The sequence below is a fragment of the Pleuronectes platessa genome, chromosome 2 (genome assembly GCF_947347685.1).
Source record: "Pleuronectes platessa chromosome 2, fPlePla1.1, whole genome shotgun sequence".
Lineage (NCBI taxonomy): Eukaryota > Metazoa > Chordata > Actinopteri > Pleuronectiformes > Pleuronectidae > Pleuronectes > Pleuronectes platessa.
In genome coordinates this window covers 22,372,600-22,384,825 of record NC_070627.1, presented here as the reverse complement: position 1 = coordinate 22,384,825, position 12,226 = coordinate 22,372,600, and the positions used below count along the sequence as shown (strand labels likewise).

The following is a 12,226-nucleotide window of genomic DNA, read 5'->3' as shown; positions in this document are numbered from 1 at the left end:
ACGCCAAAGGATTCCTCAGAAGTGCCATAAAAAGCAGTCCTCGCTTATCAGACCTCAACTCAGGCGCATAAACACCTGCTGTTTCTAAGGTAGACATCATATAGTCAGCAGAATAACTATATCGTCAAATTTAAATTTATTTATAAATGATTATAAGGTTAAAGGTAGAGGCTGATCTATTGGCAGCAATTTAATATTATGTTCATAATTGTGTTTTCATTCATTCATTAACTTAGAATGAGCCTCTTCTATTTACATCAAGAGCGTCCCTCTTCCAAGGAGTCCACCATGCTGCTCCACCATGTATCTACAGAAGCCCAGAACAGACAAACCAAACAGGACCTTTTGTGTTTGTTTTTTTACGCCACCTGAAAGTTGGTTGCTGTCGTTGTAAATGCCTGGAAATTACAACATTTAGGAAATTCTGTTTCTGTTGGTCTTGGACTTTTACTGTAGCTAACTTGGTGGGTAGCTGGCTAAATGTAGCCAGATAAACACAGGAAAACAATAAAGTCATAATTTAATGAGAAAAAAAGAGACTATATTACAAGAATTCATGATTAAATAAATAACCAGCAAAGAGCAACCAGACTCGCTGCAGCTCCACCGCTTCTGGATCCAAAATCTTGCACCAATCTCATTGTTTCTAGAAAAAGTACAAAACCGCCTCGACGATAACATACAGTCGACCACTACCAAACGTTTCCTCCTCCACCAAAGGGGCAATTATCTCCAACTTTGATTCTTTTGTTATGTAGACAAAGTTTCTTGCTCAATAAAAAAAAAAAATCCTAATACTAATGATAATATGTTGCATATGTGCCAAAACATTACGTATTTTGGTATTTGTGAAAACTATATACAAGTATGACTTAATTTTTCAAATATTTGACTTATTTTTACTTTATTTTCAGAATCTCAGATATGTTTTCCCTTTAAGTGGTCCTAATGTTCGGTTTTATTCTCTAATATACTAAACATATAATCTACTCTTTTTCCATATGCATAAATATATACACAACACATTAATTATAATTTTTGTACGTTGGTGTTTTTAATGACGCAATTACATGACATGCAATTATGCATTCATAGATTGAATTAAAAACATCTTCACAAAGTCAAGTAGAACCATTTAATTAATAAGAGCCATACATCTGAAATGATATGACAGTTATGAGCACACAGGGGGCTCCGTTTGTAAACAGATGCTTTGTTGAGAATTATAAATAGCAATTAATTATGATTGCTCATTATATTGTCTGGGCTATTACCATGAATTCATATCATTTCATGGAAATGTTCCCTTATTAAATGGGTCCTTAAACTCAAACCAAGCATTTTACACCTGACTGGCCCGAACTCCAGATCGTCCTGCGTGTGTGTGACATGTCAGAGTCCTGTCCTACATGGCTCTATCTGGGCCTGGGGAGTGTCAGTGCTGTGGCATCAGATAGGCCTCAGATTAGAGCTATATTTACCCGGGCTCTTGAAAGAAACAACCAGACATCAACCATCACCCGTGGCCTTTTCCCGGGCACCAATAACCCATTTAGATAACATAGACAGGTCTGGGAGACAGTCAGTAGGTGGCTGGAGGGACAAGTCTCTGTTTAGAGAGCACAATGAATACACAAATTTAGAGTGTCAGTGATAGATTTTATTTAAAGAGGAGTCTAAGATTCCTGGTCAAGTATTCAACTCTATACAAAATGTTTTCATTTTTGTTGCTTAAACTTTGTTTGTGTATTACAGCCCAAACTAAACAGGGAGTAGGACTGGCAGGATCTACTGTAAAGGCTCTATAAGCTATGGTTAGCATCTGATGAAGATTTGGAGGAAACTAAAATAATTGGAGAGTTGATGTAAGTGTGAAACTCTTGGGTCACACCCCTGAACCACGGATATGAAGTAATGAGGAAATAAGATTTAAAAGTGGTTCAACTGGCTGGAAACCTGTCAATAAAGTAACACGCTCACATGAGTTCAGAGAAATTCAGCCAGCTCAGCCTGTAAAACTGGGCCCACTGCAGCTGCTTAAAAGAACACACTGGTGTGTTCTCTGTAAACATGTCCCTTTGTCCGTGTGTGAACGTTGCTTTCGACAGCAAGTGGACCGAGTCTGGTCTGGGATGCAAATGCAGATTGAATAGAACATGGGGGAGTGTGGCAGAAAAATCACTTCCTAACCCTTCAAAGTGAAGCTAGGTAACATTAGCACAGCAGTTTGTCCTGAGGCCATAGTAACAGGTTGAAGTCAAAGACTAAATCAAGATGGTGGACATGACTGCTCCCCAAATTAAAAGGTTATTGACCAAGCCTCCTCCATGTTAGTGGGTGGGACATGGGCCGAGTTAAAAAGTCCAAGTAATCTTCTCAAAGATGGTTTTAGTAATTTAAAGTTGTCTTATAATTTTAATACGTTTTTTGATACAGTAGAAATACGGTGAAACATATAATTGACAGCTGAGACTGACACCGGATTGGTCGAGTGTGTATATCAGTGGGAACCGGCTTATGTGGCCCCATCCCCCGATCACTACTGCACAGACTACGGCTCCCAATGTGCAAGATGGCAGCATTCATATCTGCTATATTTCTGGATAGTGGGAGATCGTGAAGACGTCCATCCTTATATGCCGTCTATGGTTAAAGTGTAGTGCTAAAACATACTGTAACAGTATGAGGCCCATAGAGAAGAGTCCGAAAATGTGCCATGTGCTGACATTAGTCAGTGTGAAATACTGGTCACACCAACTGAGACTGAAGAGGCAAACTCACTTGGTGCATCAAATTAAACAAGGGTACATTTTTTTCACTTGCAAGAGGAATGAATGAAACTCAGTGGAATCATAAAGTGATATTGTTGCTAGTAAATATTATACTGAATATTGTATGTACTGTACTGATGTCTTTAACTGATCATTCTTTTCATGTATTATTTTTAAACGTCTAACATTTTATGCAGTAAACATCTATAGGTATTTTTTTCAATGTAACTGTGAAGTATGTTGGAGAGTGTACAACCAGGACAGTGGTGTCTGAGCTCGATTGCCACTTAGTGGATCAGTTTGATTGCTCAGGAGACCTGCATCCTGTCAGCTGCTCCAGTGAATCCACATGCCACTCTCACGCCTCCAGTTCGATCTGACACCTCCACCGGGGCTGGTGAGGATGAGATGTGCCAGACGACATAATACCATCCAGAACTGATAGTATGTGCTAGAGTCTATCAGAGTTAATGGGAGTAATCAGTTGGTCAGACTGATCTTCAACAGGTTGCTGTTGGAGTGAATCAAAATGAGTACGTTTAACTCAGGAAACCAGGCATTTGTGGATGTGTACTTTATGTATCGTGTTAGAATAGCAGTTGTTATCTTTCCTCCTGGTCTACCTTCTGATTATTTGAGCCTCCAGCTCTGTAACTTGATCTGAGTTTGTCTCACTCAAGCTGAGCCTGGGGTGGTTCATCAGAGCCGTGCTGTAATCACCAGCTCAGACACCCACCCCCCATCTACCCTCACCATAAACCCTATCCCACCCCCACATCTCCCCAACGGCAAGCGGAGCCGAGGCGCCACAGACGCGTCCAGCCTCACATCCTCCACTCATGTCCGCTTCACACCACAGCAGCCTGACAGTGCCGGCATGCAGACGCAGACATGATTTCACCCCCACCGAACATGGAGCAAGCTCAACAGAGAGAAGCTGCTTGTTCAGTGTCTTTCTTCATGTGAGCAGCTAATGTAGCATGGGTAACAGCCTGCACAGGGTGAGACAGGGCGGTGGAGAAAGACAAGGGAGGAGAGAACTGCTCAATCGAAGGGGGAAGTGAGGTCAAAGCCCTGTTTGTAAAATGGATGGCATGACCAGCTTTATACATCACACCACAGAATAAATGTCTTGAACTTTAAATGATGTGTGTGTGTGTGTGTGTTATATCATTATGTGTTCACCTCATAAGTATGTTGGCGGGTGTGGGTGCATGTGTGAGTGTGTGTGCCATATTTCCTTATCTCTGGCCAACATGCCTTCTACTAACAAGCAGCGTCTCCACCTCAACTCAGCCAACTCAGGGGGTGAGCAGGGTTAACAGCAACAGGATCAGCAAAGAGAAAGACAGAGAGAGAAAGAGAGAGAGAGAGAGAGAGAGAGAGATAGAGAGAGAGAGAGAGAGAGAGAGAGAGAGAGAGAGAGAAAGAGAGAGAGAGCGAGAGAGAGGGGCCCTAGAGACTGACAACTACTGACAGCTGAGCTTCCTCTCTCAGTGGGGCGTTCAAGACGTCAAATTGACACACAAACACACATGCACACACACACACACACACACACAAACACACACACACAGATCGATCCATTTCAGCCGAGAGGTCATTAGAAGGAATTATACCCATTCTCTTACTCATGTGGAGTTTGACATTGACTCTGTTGGACTGTGCTGTGTGGTCTCTGTCGATGTTCCGCGTGTGAGAGTCTGTATGTGTGCGATGCTCTGCAGGTTTTCTGTTCTTGTCTTTGCAGCACGATATCGGCTCAGACAGCTCCAGTACAATGAAACCCCTTGGTGTAGTGTATGTGTGTGTGTTTGTGGGTCTGTGTGTCACAGACAGTGCACCACAGGGAACAGTAAGCAACAGGTGTAAAAGAGGATGTTAAAACACTCAGAGAACCTACCCCCCCCCCCCCCCCCCCCGCCTGACTTCTGAACCTTCGCTGTCACCGCTGCTATACGAGGACAGCTGTGAGAGTGACCTCTTGTTTGCTCCACGGAGCGTAGCAAACATTTTACGTCTGTCCGTGCACAACGACCTGCTTCTGCGTTTCCCCCCCGAAACACATGTGCGGTGTGTGTTAACCAGCATACGACATGTAGATTACTCAGGCTGTTATTTAATGAAGGCTGGGCTTATGAGAGCAGCTGCCAATGTCACACAGCACAACAGGCCATCACTGATAAGTGCTCTTCAGACAGACAGCAACAGTGCGTAGGACGTGGGATCACATTAGGCACCTACACTGATGACGCAGCTGTTTGGATATATTTATTCTCTTGAGGGAGAGGGCCTGAGTTGAGGGGTCGCCTTCATGTTGCTGACCGGAGCCTGATTGTGTTCAACTGTGTTACCTTCTGAACAGTATCTCAGGTATAGTAAATAGCGTTATTAGGAAAGTTGTCGTGACCCAATGAAAACCCAGCATTTCACCTCTCCTCCTCTCTTACATACATACAGCAGCTAGAATGGCCCTCTGTAGACTGACACCTCCCCAAAGGCCCAACACCCCCCCTAAATCAATCCAGCTCCACCAAATTGCACAAACTTAAAAATATCAGCTCCCTAAATGTGAGAGTTTTTCATCAAGGTCCATTTATTCTTCCCCGGGTAATCAGTGAAACTGTAAAAAGAAAAGCTTTATCTCACAATGTTTAGGTTTAATGGGTTCTTTCCTGCCCCATGCCGCATCCTTCCACCAAGTTCCATGGAAATCTGTCCAGTAGTTCTTGTGTAATGCTGCTAACATGATGAAGATGGTGATGGAAACATAATCTCCTTAGTGTAAATATGAAGCTCCAGCCACCAGCTGGTTATCTTAGATTAGCACAAAGACTTGAAGCCCGATCACTAAAGCTAATTAAAGGATGTTATATCAATTTAGTTTCTAATAACAACACCTGAGTTTTAAAATCTGACATGTTGTCGTTCTACACATGGTTATGTGCTGGACTATTCTGCGGCCCGGAGCTGTGACCTCATGTAGTCTTGTCATCAAAGTGTGGTTGCCAGGCAACTGTACCAGGCCAGGAAATAGTCCACCACACATACGCTGCATTCGTGTCATAAAAGCAGAACAGGAAGAACTGGAAAAAACTCTCTTACCTTTTTCACACGTTATTCCCAGAGGGTTACTGGTTGGGGTGCAGAGGCTCCTGGTCTTTCTGTGTGGAGTTTGTATGTTCTCCCTGTGACTGCTCTTGGTTTGTTGACAAATAATCAAATGGACAAATACACAGACTCTAAATGCACCTTAGTTCTCTGACCAGGCCAGAAAGCAATGTCCTACATGACTGCAGATTACCCTAGCCCCACTCATTATGGGCTGAATATGAAACAAACAAGGATAAAACTTAAAAAAGGTGTTAAAAATAACTTACTATTTATACAATTTGTTTTGGTTAACAATAAGCTGTTTCAGGTCTTAGTGCTTAACTACGCTAACAACTGTCATCTGTCGTTTCATTTTGGTCCTATAGATATGAGAGCGGCATCACTCATCTGACTTCTTTCTTCAAATCCAACTCTTGGCAAATAAATAAGCAGGTTTCACCAGACAAAAACCAAATGATTATAAGTGAGAAATACATTTGGAGAAGCCAGACTGAGTGAGATCCAAAAATGGGCATTTTCCGGACAGAGGACAGAGATTGTGTTGATATAAATTCAAGTGTACAATCCACCCTATGAGATATTTCTGTCCATAAAGTGTCTTTGATCCTAATCTCCTGCACCGCCTTGAACTCTCAGGCCCGGGAACCTTCCTCCCTCCATCACTATGTTCTCCCATCATGTCTTTGTGGAGGTTTCCTCAAACCATCTCCATTTTTAGTATGTTCCACCAGATTTGATTTCCCCCCTTGTGTAAAAAAAACCTCTCTAAGCTCCCCGTCCTCTCTCTCTCTCTCTCTCTCTCTCTCTCTCTCTCTCTCTCTCTCTCTCTCTCTCTCTCTCTCTCTCTCTCTCATAAAAGAAAGTAGCCCTGTGTGTTTGTGTATGTGTCCATGCACCAACAGTTCTGTTCCTGATCCTGGAGGGAGTGATCAGTGCTCAGTGCAGCACGGAGGCTGCAGTCCACCCGGATTTACCAGCAGCTCTTTATAAGGACAAGGGAAAAAAGGCTCTGCTGCCTCTATATTTAGACAGACTTTATTGGGCCTCTTGTCTTCCTTCTTCTCCACTCCCCTCCTCTTGTGTTGCTGCCGTTAGAAATCTCACCAGAGCCTTTTGGACGGCTGGCCCCCCCTCTGCATCGCAGCGCGGGGAGAGCGAGTCTGATAATGATCTGGGTGATAATAACAGAGCAGACCAAACGAGAGAGAGATGGGGAGAGGATGGAGGGAGGATGATGAGAGAAGTGGTGGGTGGTGAGAGAAGTGTTTTTCATCGTGTCTCCTCTGCTCCTCGCAGACTGTTTTCCACAGGGTCGGGCCGGTGATGTTCTCGCTCATTCCCCCGCCGTCCTCCAGTGGAGAGGAAGTCCCAAGAAAGGAGCAGGTTATGCATCCAGCCACACAAGGAGGAGACTGGTGACCTTTCCAATGTCCCAAAACCACCAGATGGGTCATTTCCAATTCCTCCTGCTTCCATTTACCCACTGGCTTGTGGCTGAGGTGGCTGACTTTGTGAATCTATGTAGAAATATGCCCATACATAGGCCTCTTATAGGTCTCCTCTACATAACTCTGCTATCTGACCTTATCTCCCCAGCAAAGCACATTTCTCAATAGCTTTGACCTCTGCTTTCCAAATTTACAGCCGGTGACAAACAGCGCTCCAACATGGAGCTCTCGTTTTCACCTCTCTCTGTGTCTTTAATTTCTACTTCAAATTTCTCTCTACTTCCTGTAGCTGGTTTCTGGCATACATCGCACTGAAACATTGCAAATATGCAAAGTTTTGAGTTTGAAACATGTTCAGGAAACAATATTTACATTCATCTTCAGTTGAGCATGTTTGATAAAAGGGAGAGGCTGCTATAATGTTTGAGCATTATTTTATGGTGAAGGGTTGTTAGGGTTCACGGGGACTCAAGCCTGTAGTGTGTGTCTGTGTTTAAACACACACTAGGGGAAAAAGATACATATTCATAAAACCCTAAGTAAACATGTGCTGACAATGTGCTTCGGTACAGTTGTACCTTGAGCTAAATACTAAAATCAGCCTCCTAACATGCTCACACTGATGTTATAATGTATTGTAATGTAAAAGGTATTATGTTTAGAGTGTTGACTACCTCTGTGTAGGAGTGAATGAGTTAAGTTTTGCATTGATTTGTCCACAAACAAAATAAGGGACAAGATGAAAGATTTATCTGATGATGGAGGAAAAGTACATTCATTTAAATAGATTGTTTGGGAACCACAAATATCTGTATAAAAGCATATATACAAGTAAAATTTAGAGGTACCTCACTTAAAATCAATACACGTATCGAGGTCCGGACATTTTCCTCAAATTTGTCAGCCAGCCCCTGAGTACAATGTGAGGGAAATGTTTGAGTCAGCGCATGTGAGAGTATAGCAGGGAAATGTCGAGAAAATTTCAAGTTAATTGGGTTTCTAACACGCAAATGACGCAAAACAGAAATTGTTTTCGAAAAAAAGGAGCCATACACATACGGTGGTGAAGATGTCCACCTGGAAAGACAACAATATTGTAGCTTTTGGTGATAAGGACCGATGCCGGTGTTGATTTGCTGAAAACACCTCACATATTTTCTGGAGTAGAAATGATACGTCCTGCCCTGCCTCCTGCAACCTCTCTTTTAGATTTATTTCAAATCTCAAACTGATAATACAGCTTTCAGATACATGTGGTGATGCTCTTAGTGGTATCCTTTGTAATGTAGTGAAGAAGCAGTATATAAAGTATGTGCTTTTACCACCACACATTGTTCAACCTGATGGAGGCACCAGTGGACATGTAAGAGGATCACTCATGTCATTGGGGTTCATCTTCTGGGCACCATGAACTCATGTCCCGAGTTTGACATGAATTCCTCCAGCAGTTGTTGAGATATTTCAGTAGAACCCATCATTGTCAACCTGCTGATGTTGCAAACGGGGCCAGGAGATAACCAAAGTCTGTTGGTGTCATTTTCTGGGGAGCGTGAACATGTGCATCTCATTTCATGGTAATCCATCCAATAGAAGTAGAGATATTTCCATCTAAGTGGTTGCCACATGTATGGTTAATAATGCCCATACAATGAACAGGCGAGTCCTGTCTTCCTGGGCGTGTTGCCTCTAATACCGTCAAGTGAAACGCTTGTCTGTGGCTGACTGTGCTTATCTTGTACAGAATACCCTGGACTCACGGCAGGGCTGGAAAGGAGAATCCAAAAATCTCTATAGTTACTTCACGATGAGAATAACAGGTGAGGTTGAAGGAGGCAAAAACGATTTGATTTGCATATGAGCTGCCAGATTCAGGAGTCACACAAGAAGAGCATCAACTGCCATGCAAATGAGAAACAAATGAGATTCAAAACTGGGCTGAGGTAAAGGAGTGGTCAGAGAGGGTAGAGCACAGGAGGGGTTTTGTCTATGCAGCACAAATGGTAACATCAGCTATCCTGCCATTCGTCCATACAGCCGTTTGTACTTCTGACTCCAGGCTGAAAGGTCTGTCAAGTTTTCTCCACAACAGCAACAGCAGCTCGCTGTGGAAGGACAAACCATGACATCAGAATAGTAGAAGCAGCCATGAAGACAATAGTTCTCTGTGCAGGAGAAGAGCCGAGGCGTGGCCTGGCCGTACAGAGGCTCCTGTCAGTGGAGCAGCGGGCCTCAGCAGCTGTCTCAACCTCTGTCTGTAGCTCTGTCACATACACTCGTTCAATCCATCATGAAAGCTGACATGGCATTAGAACAAAGGATCAACAGATTTATGTTAAAATCCCTTTACCCCTATGTATCACTCCTCTCAATCTCCCAGTGTGTTTGTGTGTCTCTGTGTGTGTGTGTGTGTGTGTGTGTGTGTGTGTGTGTGTGTGTGTGTGTGTGTGTGTGTTTGTGTCTGTGTGAAAGAGCTTCTCTCTGTTCATGCTCAGTACCAGCTTAGGAACGCAGGGACGGAGGTGGAGTAGGAGGGAAGCCCCAGAGAAAGAAACATAGTTCGAACAAACTGGCAAAACAAAGACCCAATGGACAAAGTGGCCCCCACTGACAGGAGGTCTGGGGTGATAGTAGCATAGATAAATATGTGTGTGTGTGTGTGTGTGTGTGTGTGTGAGTGTGCATATGTAAACACATAACACAAAACATGCAGCCTGCCCATATGATATCGCTCCATTTACTCTGTATTTATTTGTCTTCTCACATTTGCCTGAGGAGATAGAAAAAGGCTTTCTAGACATGTAGCCGCTGTGCGTCTTGTGCCAGATAATCTAAGCCCCTCCGGTGGCGAGCCTTCGTCTTCAAACAGCCGTAAAGGTTTACAGGCCGTGACAGAGAGGAGCGAAGAAGCTCACCACGCAGCTGAATTTCACACGGGGAGAGGAGAGGGCTGTACGTGATGGAGTGGAGCCGCTGGAGCCTCACAGACACACAGTCCCTCAGGGACGCACCACCTGGGTTGTCAAAAGGAGTCTGGCCGAGGCCTTCAAAAAAGAAAACAGCTCAATACGGGATATACAAACAGCGGTTGAGCATCATTGAGCGTGTATGAGCAGCGTGTATCAACACAAAACCCACCTGCCCTTCAGTGGAAGTCTAATGACAACAAATGCAACAAAGGCCCTGTGTGGTACGCCCAGCCTCGAGGGGCCGCCACAGCCGTCTATTCAGCCTGCATTCACCTGTGAGACGGATTCACTGGGTTATTAAAAGCTCTCATACACATGGGTTGATGGCATTATGAATTTGCATTGAGGACGCTGGCTTGAAGGGGGGGTGGGGGGGGGGGGGGGGGGGGGGTTACATGATGATGGGGCCATTGTTGTCTGTCTCTATGGAGGCTCTTTTTTAAAAATGTTTAATCAGTCGACCATTATTCTGAAAACATGGTTGTTTTATATGCATGTATTATATTGAACTGTCTTGTCATTACAGGGTATACTGTGTACACACACACAGATTCAACACACAGATAAAGGGAAAAGGGATTTTCTGTTTATATTCTTCCTTTTGTTGAATTGTTGAATCGCTTGCAAAATTACAAAAGTGATTTGCAAAAATGCAAAATCTACAATAAGCCGATCTTTATGTGTGTTATGTGTAAACTCTATTTGTATAGCCCATATTTACAAATCACAGTTGTATTGTCTCACAGGGCTTAACAATCTCTACAAAGTCAATGTCAATTTTATTTATATAGCACATTTGAAAACAACTTGGTTGACCAGAGGGCTTCACAGGTGTAATAGTACGACAAAAGGACATGTGACAGCCTCTTTTCTTAACCCTTGACTATAGAGTGAAGAAGAATTACAGAAACAGCGCTTTTAACAGAGGTGAAAAAAAGTCACCTCTGTTAAGAGAGTCACAAGTGAGAGAGTCCTCTCCCAGGACCGACCGAAGTGCAACAGATGGTGTTTGTAATAGAGCACGGCAACAAAATAACAATAATTACAACATTGATGGAAAATGATAAGTGTCTTGCATTAATGGAGCGGTGTATCAATGTTTAAAGTAATTATGCAAAAGTAACCGTCTGAGAGAGGTGAAGGGAGCAGCAATGATAATTGTATTAATGGTATTTCCAGTGGGCAGGACTATTGTATATCTAAGCAATTTGTAGTTGTAGTGTGTAATCATAATCCACGATCACAACCACACAATGTGTATCCTCTGCAACATTAATGCACAAGGTCTCTGGATGAGGTTAGGTCAGTGATATGTATTGATGAGACATTGATGTGATGAAGAGGAAGAGGAGGAAAGAGAAGCTCCATGTGTCACGTGTCCCCGAAAACCTAGGCCCATAGCAGAAGAACACTATCATGTAGCATTTCTATATGCAACTCTTTATCACACACCATTCATACACTGTCTGTACTTTAGTTCGGTATCTTCCCCAAAGACAGGGATCGAGCCACCGACGTTCTGGTCAGTGGACGACCCGCTCTGACTCCTGAGCCACAGCCACCTCAGGCTGCGCATGGACCAGTACTGTGATGTTTTTTCCCCAGAGGGCTGCACAACCTTTGTAAAACTGATGTAAAATATCAGTACATGACCATAACAAGACTGAAGTCTCTAGAATGGATTTACAACTGTTTCTACTGGTAGGAAATCAAATTATAAAATAATTGTAATGTGTTATAATAAAAGTGATGTGTCTGATTGTTGCGTTGTTGGTCTGTGGATATCTGTGCTGGTGTCACTGGGCAGGATGAACTGGTTGACCCCCACACACAGCTGCACGGTGTGAGACACACAGTCTCCGGCTTTATCCTGGGATCAAGATCAGTGAGGATATGTTCAAGACTGGACACACACCAAACACACTCA

General features: G+C 43.4%; 1 long non-coding RNA gene across 1 annotated transcript; it reads left to right on the top strand.

The window, feature by feature from the left end:
* The first annotated feature begins 4,982 nt into the window (after window positions 1-4,982).
* On the top strand, window positions 4,983-10,643 carry LOC128448497 (uncharacterized). Its single transcript, XR_008339753.1, has 3 exons — window positions 4,983-5,144; window positions 7,182-7,384; window positions 9,075-10,643. It is a non-coding gene; the product is annotated as an uncharacterized LOC128448497 (long non-coding RNA).
* Window positions 10,644-12,226: the final 1,583 nt, after the last annotated feature.